The sequence below is a fragment of the Musca domestica genome, unplaced genomic scaffold, assembly GCF_030504385.1.
Source record: "Musca domestica strain aabys unplaced genomic scaffold, Musca_domestica.polishedcontigs.V.1.1 24, whole genome shotgun sequence".
Taxonomy (NCBI): Eukaryota; Metazoa; Arthropoda; class Insecta; order Diptera; family Muscidae; genus Musca; species Musca domestica.
This window is the reverse complement of record NW_026712272.1, coordinates 10,685,223-10,700,251: the sequence shown is the minus strand read 5'-3', so window position 1 is coordinate 10,700,251 and position 15,029 is coordinate 10,685,223. Positions and strand designations below refer to the sequence as shown.

Below are 15,029 nucleotides of genomic sequence, written 5' to 3'. Positions count from 1 at the left end.
TTGTTATCTTGTAGTTGGTGGACCTAATCGTTTTGACCTCTGATCATTTGTCGGGATTTGTTTAAAAAATTCGTTTGTTGGCACAACATTGTTGTGAAGATGAAATTGTGAATGATGTGGATAATTAATGGTTTCAATTTCCGTGGAATGCTAATTGGGGTGGGGGAATCCAAAACAAAAAAATTTTGAATTTTTTTTAATGTTTTTTTTTTTTTTAATTTTTTAATTTTTTTTTTCGAGTTCATTTAGTGAAATATGCTATTTCTTTGGAATTTAAAAGCCCAAAAACTCTGGTCTTTAGTATGAAGTAGCAGTTGAAGTTGATGGTGTAAACACAACATTTACAATGTTGGCATCAAACTCAAACAGGCTGTTGCAACCCCATTGACTTGTGTTATGATTATCCAAATTGTTGATCCTCTATGGAGTAGGTTTCGAAGGAATGGGCCAATATTATCCATTTCGTATCGGACTTATATAAATATTGCGACGTGCCGGATTTGGACTATACCGACTACTTCCTTTTTTTACATGAGATATGTGATCATTTTTACAAAATATTGAAATGTGCGAGAGGGAGCAGATCTAGTCGTCCGAAGTATTCAATTTTCATACATCATCTAATACAGATAAAACCAGTAAAGAAAGTCCTAAAGTCGGGCGGGGCCGATTTTATGATACTCTACACCACTTTGCTAATTTAGTTGAGCTCCACTTAATAATTAAAAGTTTTTATGGGAGAATTCAATCATACACTCTATGATTATAATTATTATTTAAAGTACAAAGGACTAAATATTGCGAAGCATTTGTATCTTTTACATTCGGACTTGTATTGTCCATTTGGCATTTAATTGGAAATTTGATAAATAGAGCTATATCCAAATCGGAACCGATTTCGATGAAATTTGGCAAATATATAATATATGAGCTGTATTTCATATATTTCCCTGAATATCGTTCTTACGGAGTGCATATTACGGCTGTGGGTAACAAATACCTCAAATCGAATGAACAATATATGGGAGCTATAGCTATATCTGAACCGATCTTCACAAAATTTGACATACTAGCTTCTAGACTCAATTCAATCGCCAAATTTCATCCAATTTGGGCAAATATTAGACGTTTGGTGCACAATCCAAGGTAAATCGGACGAAGTTATATATGGGAGCTATATCCAAACCTGAACCGATCTCGATAAAATTTGGCAAATGTATTTCTGAGCTGTATTTGATATATTTCCCCAAATATTGTTGTTACAGAGTGCATATTACGGCTGCGGAGGACAAAAATAACAAATCGGATGAACACAATATATATGGGAGCTATAGCTATATCTGAACCGATTTCGATTAAATTTGGCATACTTATTTTCAGGCCTAATTTGGTTGTATGTGCAAAATTCTATAAAATTCGGGCTGATATTACACGTTTGGTGCACAATAAAAAGCAAATCGGACGAAGATATATATGGGAGCTATATCTAAATTTTGACCGATTATCTCCAATTTCAAAAGGGGTTCGTCCTTGGGCCAAACAAATGATTTGTGCAAAATTTCATCTGGATAGGACAATAAATGCGAACTGTACTTTGTTTACAAAAATACATGGACAGACAGACGGACTGAAATGCATAAATCAACTCAGAAAGTGATTCTATGCAGATCATCAAAAGGAACTATGGGTCTATCTCGTTTCCTTTTGCCTGTTAAAATAAATGGACAAATATATAATACCCTGACCACATTGTGGTGTAGGGTATAAATATTGGCATATAAAAGTATTGAAAATTGTGACATTTTGTGGCTGAGGTACCAGAAGGGTTTTAAAAGTTTAAAGGATGGGGCTGTTGTCATTTGGTAACCACTCCACTCGGAGACATGCTTGTCCATTGCGTTCATAGGGGTTCGCTGATATATATCACCTTCACAACAGATCTTGTGTTAGCAAAATGTTTGTATATGCGCAATTTGAAGAGGGTTGGATGCTTTTTTCGGTATCTCTGAGCGTTTTGTTCTTTAAAATCTTAAACCCTATGTTGGGGAGGCACCAGAAAAAATGGTCCGACCTCTATTATCTTTATAAAAGATCTTGTGTTGATGGAAATTTTGCGATGTACCAAGTCTGAATGGAATCGGATGTTCATTTTGCGTTTTATGAGCTTCATGATTTTTGAAAATGTTGACCCTTTGTGGGGGACGTACAATAAGGAGTGGACCGATACATCCCATCTTCACAGCGTTTCTTGTGTTAGTAGAAATAATGTGATGTGTGAAATATGAAGAGAACCGGATGTTTGTTTCGGATTTTGAAATCGTTTTGGTTATTCAAAACTTTGACCCTTTGCGGAGGAGGTACCAGAAGGAATGGTCCGATCTCTACCATCTTTATAACAGATCTTATGTTAACGGAAATATTGAGATGTGCAAAGCTTCATGGTTATTAAAAATTTTGAGCCTTTGAGGGAGAGGTACCACAGGGAGTGCACTGATATATTCCATATTCAGAACAGATCTTGTGTCAGTAAATATTGTGGGATGTGTGAAATATGAAGAGAACCGGATGATTATCTTGGATTTTATAATCGTTTTTTATTCCCCTTTGTGGGGGAGGTACCAGTAGGAATGGCCCGATCTCTACCGTCTTTTTAACATATCTTGTTTCGATGGAAATATTATTCACCGCAATTGTTTCAAATTTGGTGTTTTATGTTCGTAATGGATGCTACAGCCTATGACAGGAGACTGTCTCTGCAGGTACACGTCTTCGTATAGCCCCCATATAATGGTACCTCCCGATATTCGGTATTTTGATGATTTTAGCGACATTATACACCGGAATTGTTTGAAATTTGTTATTTGAAGTTCGTAATGAATAATACAGCCTATGACAGAAAGTTGTCTATGCATGTCCTTCTTCGTCATCGTATAGGCCCCATATATCAATACCTCCCCATATTCGGTATTTTAGTTGTCGTATTTGAGGTGCATAATGTATGCTACAGGCTGTAACAGAAAATTGTCTATGCAAGTTCACGTCTTCGTATAGCTCTGATGTAACGGTACCTATGTACGGCTATATTCGGTATTTTTAAGATTTTAACAGAATTTTTAACGGATTTTATTTTTTGAAAATTTCCAAATTCGTTCCAAATGGTGGAGGGTATTCAAAGTTCGGCCCGATCAAACTTAATGTGGCTTGTTTTTATACCCTACAACACTATGTGTTGGGGGTATTATAAGTTTGATTGGGCCAAAAATTATGTAACACCACGAAATATTGGTTTCCCACATAGGAAAGTATATATGGATCATCCTAGCTCGCCGAGCTGAGTCGATCTAGCTATGTATGTCCGTCCGTCCGTCTGTCCGTCTGTCCATGTTAATTTGTAATCACTCTACAGGTCGCAATTATGGCCCGATCTTCACGAAATTTGGAATGGAGGTCGGGGTTGGGCCAGAATAGAACCCTATTTCTTTTTGAGATGATCGCCAAATGTTTAGGGGTTGAAATGGACCAAATACTGAAAAAATGTCGGATTTTGCAGTAGCTATACAGGTCGCAATTATAGACCAATCGACGCGGAATTTCGCATGTAGCTAGAGTTTAGGACGGGGAAAAAGCCTACCAATTTGGGTGGTCATCGGATAATATTTAGCGGGTAAAATAGACCATACATTTTGTGTTGAAAAAATTCAACATTTTTCATTAAACCGCGAATATTTTATATCCCGGCGAAATAACAAAGCCATGACAAGGTTACTTCCAACAAATCGGATATATAGCAAAATATGTTCGATATATATGTCTATCAAAGAAGATATGCTTGAAAGATCCCTTATATGTCGAGAACGGCTGAACCGATTTCGACAGTTCTCATTAATTCAGAATGGCCTCTTGGCAGGAAAGAAAAAACGTCTAAAAAATCGCATAAAAATATCTCTCTAAAGATGAAAATATTGATTTTTTAAAATTTTCTCATATTTTTTCAATTTTGTCATATTTTTGGCATATTTTCATTTTGAATTAAACATTTGGTAATATTTCTACAGCTAACAAAACTAAGTAGTTAGGATATCAGGATATCATATACAGATCGCATTTATGGCCCGATCCTAACGAAATTTTGCATGGGGATCAGATGAGGGTCAGAATAGAAGCCTACTCTTTTTGGAAATGATCGCCATATATTTAGCGGTTGAAATGGACCAACAAAACTGCAAAATTGTCGGAAGGTCGTAATTATCGCCCGATCCTCACGCACATTTGAAAGGGGGACATTGCGAAAGCCAAGCAGTTTTGGATGGCCATCCAAAAATATTCAATGTGTGAAATAGTTTGCCAACTTTTGTAGACAAAATACGAAAATGTCCATTCCATTCAATGTCCAGTGACTCTTTGGAGAATTCACAAATGCAGGAAAGACGCACTTCTGACTATTTCGTCAACGCTGATTTCGTTGAAGAATATAGTCAAATGTCTGTATCTCATATAGATGCGTTTCAGTCAAAAACCAATAATAAATGTTAATCTTTTGCCACTTCTGAGAGATTATCGGTCTTTGGGAAATATTGGTTCCAGATCTAGGAAGACCATTTACGTGCAACATCTACCAATAAATTGGAAATGACCAAATTAGTTAAAGCTGCTATTATTCGAAAATTAGAGAACGAAACCTGATGGTTTTCTTTTATTATTTGTCACAATATCTTGTGGAATTCTTTCGAGTATCTCGCCTATATAAAATGTATCGTTTATTATAGTGTTGTAGGCTATTCAACGGTCGGCCCCGCTCGACTGTAGCCTTTGCTTACTTGCTTTTTTTTTTTTTTTTTTTTTTTGAAAATTTTGGTTTTTTGTGGTGTAGGTAGCGGAAGGAGTGGTCGATATTATCCATCTCCGAACTCGATCTAAGTTTGATACTAATATTACGATGTACAAAGTTTGGACCATATCGAATACTCCCTTCGAGAGTTATGGCGTACACCAAGCCAGCAGACAGACAGATGGGCGGACATCGCTAGATCGACCCCAAATGTCCTGAAACGGATTTGGTCTAAAGAGACCTAGTGTCTACAACCGTTATTTCGACGAGGCACGTTTTGATCGTATCAAATGATATATACCCTCTCTAGTCATATGGCTAAGGGTTTAAATCATTTGAATTACAAATCGAATCCGTCGAATTACAAATGGAATAATTCGAATTCAATAATTCAATGTGCTTATTGAAACTGGTTGAATGAAAATATCCAATCAGGCCCTACTTGTTGTTTTAAAAGCTTTCAATCGAATTATCTACAAACCTATAGTTAGCTCACACATTCCGAAAAAAGAACAAAAACCCTGATTATATGTCTCATTTTTGGCACACTTCACCATATTTATTATTGATATTTTCACAATAAATATGTTTTGTTTTTTTGGCTTCAATATTTCAAACAATGACACGTGATGGCAGGTAGTTCTTCAAAAAAAAATGTAGAAGAATCCATCATCAAACGATTTTGATTTCGTTCGAAATACCGCCGCTGATGATGATGATATAAACATAAAGAAGCGCACACACACTCGAATACTCACACGGTCACGGAAGAGGTTCATACTCCAATTTTTAAGAAAGAAAAAATAACTTAATTGATGGAATGCCAAAAAGATGATGATGATGATGAAGAGGAAGAGGTAAACGCAAAAAAAAAATGAAACTAAATATAAGTCAGATTTTTTCAAAAGCAAAAAAACTGAACATCATTCGATGTTACTCCACAATATTTTGTGGGACCTCATCTAGCAGGTGTGTGTACTTGTACTTGTGCGCTAATCGTTGTTAATTATTCTCAATTATTCAATTGTTGTTGAACGAACATGTTTATACATCTCCCCCCAGGGGAGGCCGAAAACAATGGGTGATCATGAATTTTAAATGTTTTTCTTTCAAATCTTTCATTACCGTTACAAGAAGTACAGATGCACTTGAGCAAAAACATACACTCGAGAAAAATGGACTGTTGTATCATGTTGTATATTAAATTAATTGTTCAAGGAAAAATACAAATAATTGAAATTCAGGGTAAATGGAAAATAAAGCAGAAAGTTATCGAGAGAGAGAGAGAGAGAGAGAGAAAAAGAGAGTGAGAGCCATTTTTTCGATAAATAAGTGGTAGTATTTTTATACTCTCCGCCATACATTGTATGGTTACGTTTCCGCCATTCCGTTTCTAAGTCATCGAAATAATAATTTTAGACATGACAAAGTATATATATCTTTTATCAGGGTAAAATTCTAAGACAATTTAGCCCTGTCCTTATGTAGATCCACAATATCCAATATCTCCCATATAACGGTACCTCCCTATATTCGGTATTTTGATGATTTTAGCTAGATTTTTCAATGGAATTACCTAAAAATACATACTAGAAATTATTTCTAAGCACTTTACCCCCTGGAAGAGAAATCTCTATATAGGTCCACGATAATCGAGATTGTGGTGATTTTAGCGACATTATTCACTGGAGTTGATTCAAATTTCGTATTTAGAGTTCGTAATGGGAACTCTAAATACAGTCTATGGTAGAAAATTTTCAATGCAGGTCCAGGTCTACGTATAGGCCCCATATATCAGTACCTCCATATTTTCGGTATTTTGACGATCTTAGATACAATGTTCACCGAAATTTAAATTTCGTATTTGAAGTTCCTACTAGGTACTACAGCCTGTGACAGAAAATTGTCTATTCAGGTCCACGTCTATTTTTAGTATTTTGATGATTTTAGCTACATTATTCATATAGGCCCCAATATAATGGCTATATTCGGTATTTTTGGGATTTTAACAGAATTTTATTTTTTTTTTTTTTTTGAAAATTTCCAAATTCTTTCCAAATGGTGGAGGGTATTCAAAGAACCTTCTGCCTTTTTACTTATTTTTCTTTTATTGGTCCATTTTCACTCGGAGCGAAACTTGTCGCGAGCAAGGGGGTAGGTTAAATTTGTCATTCCATTTGCAATACCACGAAATAATGATCGGAGACCTCAAAGAATTTTTGGTCGATTTAGCGATGTCTGTCTGTTGGTTGACATCACGATAGAGTCCGCATTATTAAATCTATAGCGTTGGCATTTTCCAAAAGGTTCATATTAAATGCAGGCTGATTGGAATTGAAAATGGCTCTCCTATCTCCAGATTTTCTGTATTTGAAGGTTGTACCACAATGTCCAACCAAATAACTGAATCTTGACAATAGCGGTTCTCGGTAGGTCTGTTCTCTCCTTACAAAAAATGTTCGATTCTGGCCCACTAATAGGTAGCACCCATATATACCATATGGTGGAGTGTACAAACAAAAATATTTTTACGTGTCCTTTTTAGGCAGAGCAAGGAGATGCCTAGATGGCGCCTACAAAAGAGAAGTGAAAAATGACGAGCCCCAACGTGGGGCTCGAACCCGTGACCCTCCGTCGCTGGAGTTCGAGAATTTAAACCTGAGAGTCGAGGGCTCGGGCCCACGCTGTGAACCATATTGTTCATGCCTTAAAAGGATCTGTAACAATATGGCGCCCAATGTAGGGTCCGAACCCACGACCGTCAGTCGCTTGAGCTTGAGACTTTTTTACTCAGGGTCGTGAGTTCGGACCCCACCTTGGGCGCCATATTGCTACATGTCCAAAAATATGTTGGAGTTGCTTCCTTTGGCCGAAAGTGGTGACCTGTCGAATTTGGTTTTCTCCGCTGAGAAAACGTTCGTTGTCCAGCAGTTTGTAAACAAACAAAATGATCGTGTTTACTTGCCAAAGAGGTTAGCTGAAAATGTGCACTTTCGGTTGGCCACCAGAACTCAAGCGCCGGCACCGGCCATGGTGATTGTGTGGGCTATCATAACAGCCCATGGTCGCTCTACGCTCGTTTTAATCGACCGATTCGGCATCAGAATAAATGCCGTATATTATCGCGAAAATATTTTGGAGGATGTATTAAAGCCTTGGGTACCCTTGGGACAGTACTCAACACCATCGCACTCAGCACGCGACACCCAAGAATGGTTACAACATGAGGTTCCTCGCTTCATTTCCAGCACACAGTGGCCACCAAAATCTCCGGATACCAATCCGTTGGAATATTGTGTCTGGAGTATTTTGCAAAGCAAAGTTTGCATTAAAAAAATACCAAATGTCGATCACCTCAAGCGCAAGCGATTCGCCGGGAATGGGCCAAAATACCGCAGAGCAAGATTCGGGCAACGTGTGACGGTTTCATTGGCCGTTTTAAGGCCATAATTCGTGCCAAAGATGACCAATTCAAACAAATGTAAACTTAGTCTACAATTTAATGCTAATTCCTACATTTTTTGCTTTCATTAAAAAAAATTTAAAAAATGTAAAAATTATGGCGTTTGACGCTGTTGCAGGTTTTTTATCTCACCCTGTATTTTTATTTTGAGTTGGTAACCAGAAAACAAAGTTTATTTATTTGCATTTAATTGTTTTTGAAAAGATAAGTGTTTATTTCATCAAATTTTATGATATTTTAAATGTTCGCCATCAAATTTGTTTATTTGTCTACGGCTAAGAAACGGCTAAATCTTGCGTATTTTGGGCGGAACATGCGTACCAAATGCTTTGCCCTACTTTCATACCAATGCTTTCCCTAACTTACGGCAGCAATAAATTATTTTAAGTAAATATCGATGATATGTGGAAATCAATTATTTAATTTAATTTCTCAATTTATTTTCAGAACCACCGATTGCCAACCTGCTGTGCCCTGCAAATTCAAACTAAGCATTATAAAACAAAAATAAATAAAGAAAAAATTGTGGAAAAAGAAATACTTGAGTTCAGTATCACCCAACGTTAGAGAAATACAACCACAACAACAACACGGAGAACCCCATCTATCTGACAACAAAACAAGGTAAAAGCTTACATTGAGATTTGCCTCAAGTGGCCATTGCATTCTTTTTGAAGAACTTTGGCAAACATTAGTATCACATTAGTCTTCGGCAGAAGTGGAGAGGGGAGGGCTCGAAGAACAATGAAACGAAGTGATAGGGCCAAGTATGTGATATATGGACACAAGTATCATTAGAAGAACGCCTTTCAATTAACTGGACAATGAGAATGCGATGGAAGGGAAAAATTAGTGATTTCTTGGAAATATATAGGTATAGGTATTTATATACATACGTGCAGGAGATATTTTGAAGGAAACCCCCTGGACAAAAATAGCCACTTGAAAACAAAACAAATAAATTACCCATGTACATCGTTTGTTTGAAAATACATTCGGATCTTTTATGGGAAGACCTTCCAGTCGCCTATGTGAAGACTCTCTCGTCTTATATGAGAAGACCATCCTGGTCTTCTATGAAAAGACCTTCCTGGTCTTCTATGAGAAGACGTTTTACTGGTCTTCTATGAGAAGACCTTCTTCTGGTCTTCTATGAGAAGACCTTCCTGGTCTTCTATGAGAAGACCTTCCTGGTCTTCTATGAGAAGAAATTCCTGGTCTTCTATGAGAAGACATTCCTGGTCTTCTATGAGAAGACCTTCCTGGCCTTCTATTAGTAGACCTTCCTGGCCTTCTATGAAAAAACCTTCTTCTGGTCTCCTCTGAGAAGACCTTCTGGTCTCCTCTGAGAAGACCTTCTAGTCTCCTTTGAGAAGACCTTCTTCTGGTCTTCTTTGAGAAGACCTTCTTCTGGTCTTTTATGAGAAGACCTTCAGCTCTTCGATGATAAAACCTTCAGCTCTTCGATGATAAAACCTTCAGTTCTTCTATGAGAAGACCTTCTTCTGGTCTTCTATGAGTAGACCTTCTTCTGGTCTTCTATGAGAAGACCTTCTTCTGGTATTCTTTGAGAATACCTTTTTCTGGTCTTCTTTGAGAAGACCTTCCTGGTCTTCTATGAGAATACCTTCCTGGTTTTCTACGAGAAGACCTTGTCCTGGTCTTCTATGAGAAGACCTTCCTGATCTAATCTTCTTTGAGAAGACCTTCTTCTGGTCATCTATGAGAAGACCTTCTTCTGGTCATCTATGAGAAGACCTTCTTCTGGTCTTCTATGAGAAGACGTTTTTCTGATCTTCCGTTATCTTCGTGGAAAAGACTCTTAGGGGTCTTCTATGAGAAGACCTTCTTCTAGTCTTCTATGAGAAGACCTTCCTGGTTTTCTACGAGAAGACCTTGTCCTGGTCTTCTATGAGAAGACCTTCCTGATCTAATCTTCTATGAGAAGACCTTCTTCTGGTCTTCTATGAAAAGACCTTCTTCTGGTCTTCTATGAGAAGACCTTCTTCTAGTCTTCTATGAGAAGACCTTCTTCTGGTCTTCTATAAGAAGACCTTCCTGGCCTTCTATTAGTAGACCTTCCTGGCCTTCTAAGAAAAAACCTTCTTCTGGTCTCCTCTGAGAAGACCTTCTGGTCTCCTCTGAGAAGACCTTCTAGTCTCCTTTGAGAAGACCTTCTTCTGGTCTTCTTTGAGAAGACCTTCTTCTGGTCTTTTATGAGAAGACCTTCAGCTCTTCGATGATAAAACCTTCAGCTCTTCGATGATAAAACCTTCAGTTCTTCTATGAGAAGACCTTCTTCTGGTCTTCTATGAGTAGACCTTCTTCTGGTCTTCTATGAGAAGACCTTCTTCTGGTATTCTTTGAGAATACCTTTTTCTGGTCTTCTTTGAGAAGACCTTCCTGGTCTTCTATGAGAATACCTTCCTGGTTTTCTACGAGAAGACCTTGTCCTGGTCTTCTATGAGAAGACCTTCCTGATCTAATCTTCTTTGAGAAGACCTTCTTCTGGTCATCTATGAGAAGACCTTCTTCTGGTCATCTATGAGAAGACCTTCTTCTGGTCTTCTATGAGAAGACGTTTTTCTGATCTTCCGTTATCTTCGTGGAAAAGACTCTTAGTGGTCTTCTATGAGAAGACCTTCTTCTAGTCTTCTATGAGAAGACCTTCCTGGTTTTCTACGAGAAGACCTTGTCCTGGTCTTCTATGAGAAGACCTTCCTGATCTAATCTTCTATGAGAAGACCTTCTTCTGGTCTTCTATGAAAAGACCTTCTTCTGGTCTTCTATGAGAAGACCTTCTTCTAGTCTTCTATGAGAAGACCTTCTTCTGGTCTTCTATAAGAAGACCTTCTTCTGGTCTTCTATAAGAAGACCTTCTTCTTGTCTTCTATGAGAAGACCTTCTTCTGGTCTTCTATGAGAAGACCTTCTTCTGGTCTTCTATGAGAAGACCTTCTGGTCTGGTCTTCTATGAGTAGACCTTCTGGTCTTCTATGAGTAGACCTGCTGGTCTTCTATGAGAAAACCTTCTGGTCTTCTATAAAAGACCCTCTGGTCTTCTATGAGAAGTTCTTCTGGCCTTCTCTGAGAAGACCTTCTGGCCTTCTATGAGAAGACCTTCTGGTCTTCTATGAGAAGACCTTCTGGCCTTCTATGAGAAGACCTTCTGGCCTTCTATGAGAAGACCTTCTGGTGAGAAAACCTTCCAGTCTTCCATGAGAAGAAATTCTGGTCTCCTCTGAGAAGACTTTTTGGTCTCCTTTGAGAAGACCTTCTGGTCTTCTATGAACAGACCTTCTGGTCTTCTATGAGCAGACCTTCTGGTCTTCCATGAGAAGACCTTTTGGTCTTCCATGAGAAGACCCTTTGGTCTTCCATGAGAAGACCCTCTGGTCTTCCATGAGAAGACCCCTTGGTCTTCCATGAGAAGACCATTCGGTCTTCCATGAGAAGACTCTTTGGTCTTCCATGAGAAGACCCTTTGGTCTTTCATGAGAAGACCTTCTGCTCTTCTGTGCGAAGATCTTCTGCCCTTCGGCGCGAAGACCTTCTGCTCTTCTGTGCGAAGACCTTCTGCCCTTCTGTGAGAAGACCTTCTGCTCTTCTGTGGGAAGACCTTTTGCTCTTCTATGAGAAGACTTTCCAGTCTTATTTGAGGAGGCCTTCCCGTCTTGTGTGAGAAGACCTGTGGTCTTCTGTGAGGAGATCCTTTGGTCTTCTATCAGAAGATCCTTTGGTGTTCTAAGAGAAGATCATTTGGTTATATAGTCTTGGTATTCTATGAGAAGACCTTCTTCTGATCTTCTTTGAGAAGACCTTCTTCTGGTCTTCTTTGAGGAGAACTTCTTCAGCTCTTCTCTGAGAAGGCCTTCTTCAGCTCTTCTCTGAGAAGACCTTCTTCAGCTCTTCTCTGAGAAGACCATCTGCTCTTCTCTCTGAGAAGACCTTCTGCTCTTCTCTGGGAAAAACTTCTGGTCGTCTATGAGAAGGCCTTCATCTATTCTATGAGAAGACCTTCTGCTCTTTTATGAGAATATCTCTTGGTCTTCTATGAGAATTCTTGTTGGTTTTCTATAAAAAATACCTGGTGGATTTCTATGAGAAGGCCTGCTGGGTTTCTGTCAGAAAACCTTCCAGCCATCTATGAAAACTCTGCCTTAAATATTTGATCTATACAAGAAACTTTTCTGATCTTTTATCAGAACTGCATTTTTTCTAGAGAATATCTTCTTAAAATGTTCTCAAATTATAATTTACACCAAATAACGTAAAAGCAATTGATTTATTTCTGTAATTTTTCATTTGATGAGGTAATTGAAAAAAAAAATCGGTAAAAATAATTCATCTGACATCAAGTGAAGTGAATAAGTCAGTCATTTTGCCCATTCCCTCTAATGGCCTGTCATTAATATTAAATGCACTTCCCTGTAATTATGACATTGTACAGATGTAAAATACATGTGTTCGTACTTCTATCATATGGATCGAACAACTAAAATTACATGTCGAAATGTTCAGTGACTTTTTTGATCTTGAGTGGTAGTCGGGTTGTTGAAAAAATATTTAATTGCGGTTCAGTTGCAGCGATGGAATTATTATATGGAGGAAATGGGGAATTTGTAGCATGCGATAAATTATCTCTCTGCTAGAACTGTAGTACTTTATTTAATAGATTATTGTTGAGATTTTCGGCAGCAACACCATTTCTCAAGTCATATCCTGAAATTCCCGTTTTCATGTTAAGGGAAATTTTGAAAAATTTTCCACTTCATTATTTTATAAGAGATTCTTGATGTTGACAAACTCCTGCCCTGTGATTACACATATAGCCATTATTGACATTGTGGGAGTAATATCTGTTACAGATGTTTTGCTTCATTTAATCTATTTCAAGGCATTTACGTCATCATGATACACTCCGACATCTGAACCGCCTCTCATCTCCTGCCCACATTCCACAAAAGGGGTGTGCACTCATCAATCGCCCCATCGTTTTAGCCCATAGATAAAAATTGATTCCCAATATAGGATTTAGGATGTCGATTGAATTAAGTCGCAAATTCCGTTGGCCAAAATAAATTAATAATATGTGTCCCTTTCCCCCACCCCCATTTTGTCATGATAATATGGGTTATAAACTCCATAATTTACTACCCATTCATAATTGTTCTGCTTTTCAGCCAAAATAAATTCACTTCATGCCATCGGTCATAAATCTCTTCCTATTTTGTCCCGAAGGAATATCATGCATATATGTACGAGTATATCATCAGTCAGCCATTATTGAGCAATAGAATCACACACATATTTTTTATAATCCCCCTCACGCCCCCTCTGCTGATGATTATAGTTATCGCAATGTCAATGGACTGTGTGAGGGGGTGGGTAGGGGCAATAAAAAAATGAACGGTAGCTGGTAAACAAACACTAAAAATATTTTCATAATAAAAATTGCTTTTGTTTAGAGAGGGTGATAGGCAGCGGGAGGAACAGAGAGAGAGAGAGAGGGGGAGAGAGCGTTGGATTATGAAGAGTTTTCTGCGAAATCAGATATTGCAATTTTAATGGCAAGTTACAAAGGAGGAGGGGGTGGAGGCGGATAATCGCCTGGGGGAACATGTCAACACATGTATTTAGATATCAGAGAGGAAAAACAAGAACCTATAAGGTACTCTATGAGAAAACCAATAAGTAATATTGAAGGAGTTTTGAAAGGATTCAAATATTAATTTGTTTCATTTTTTTTTTTTTTGGATTGGCATAATGTTAATTTCTAAAGAATATTTGGAAAAAGATGTTTTTTTTAGGACTTTCCGAAGGAACCAAAGTTCCTTTTTCAAGAACTTTAGGAAGGTGTACAAGGCGACCTTTAGAGAATTTTGTGTGAGGACCCAAAATATGATGTTTTACGAATTTCTGCGAACACCACTTTTAAAGACTTTAGGCAACACTCAAAGCGTGAATTTCTTAAGAACATTCGGTTGACCCAAGCGAGGTTTTAAATAAGTTTTGGGAAAACCGAAACTCGATTTTTTTTTTTTTAAAAATTGTTGGTAGGGTCCCAAAAGTGAATTTCTAAAGTATTTTTGGCAACACAAAAGAGTGGATTTTGGGAGGGACCAAAGGACTTTTATTCATTTTTTTTTTTTCAAATGCGAATGTTTTAAGAATTTTTTACATCATCGGAACGAGGAAATTTCAACAATTTTTTTCCAAAGATCGAAACGTGGATTTTGTAAGGATTGTTGGTACGATTCAAATGTGTTTTTTAAGAAATATTGGGGGGAAAACAAAAGCGGATTTTTAAAATATTTTTTTTTTTATTTTAAATAAAACGTGGATTTTTGTAATTTTTTGGAAGGACACTCCCAAAGAGAATTTTAAAGGATTTTTCAGAAAATTTGATTGATTTGAGATTCTTTTATTTTTCGTAGAACAGATACTTGGATTTTTAAAGCATTTTTGGAAATACTCCGACGTAGATTTTTCTGAAACATCCAAACATGGAAATTTTGTTTGGCAAGACTAACTTAAAATGGACTTTTAACGATTTTTAGGAGGATCCAAAAAGAAATACTTTTAAACATTTTTGGATGGACACTATCATGGATTTTAAAAAGATTTTCTGGAGGAAGACCCAAACGTAAATGTACTAATGAATTTCAGAAGAATAAAAACTTGGAGTTTGGGATATAAGGATAAATAGTTTTTGGGAAACTGGACACAAACGTGGATA

The 15,029-nt window shown here is 37.4% G+C and overlaps 1 long non-coding RNA gene across 1 annotated transcript in view; it reads left to right on the top strand.

Moving 5' to 3' along the window:
* Positions 1-15,029, top strand: part of LOC131802794 (uncharacterized) — a 76,655-nt gene that overhangs the window by 12,417 nt on the left and 49,209 nt on the right. The window contains exon 2 of the long non-coding RNA XR_009342392.1: positions 8,739-8,915. This is a non-coding gene — a long non-coding RNA (uncharacterized LOC131802794). The remainder of the gene's footprint in view (positions 1-8,738; positions 8,916-15,029) is intronic.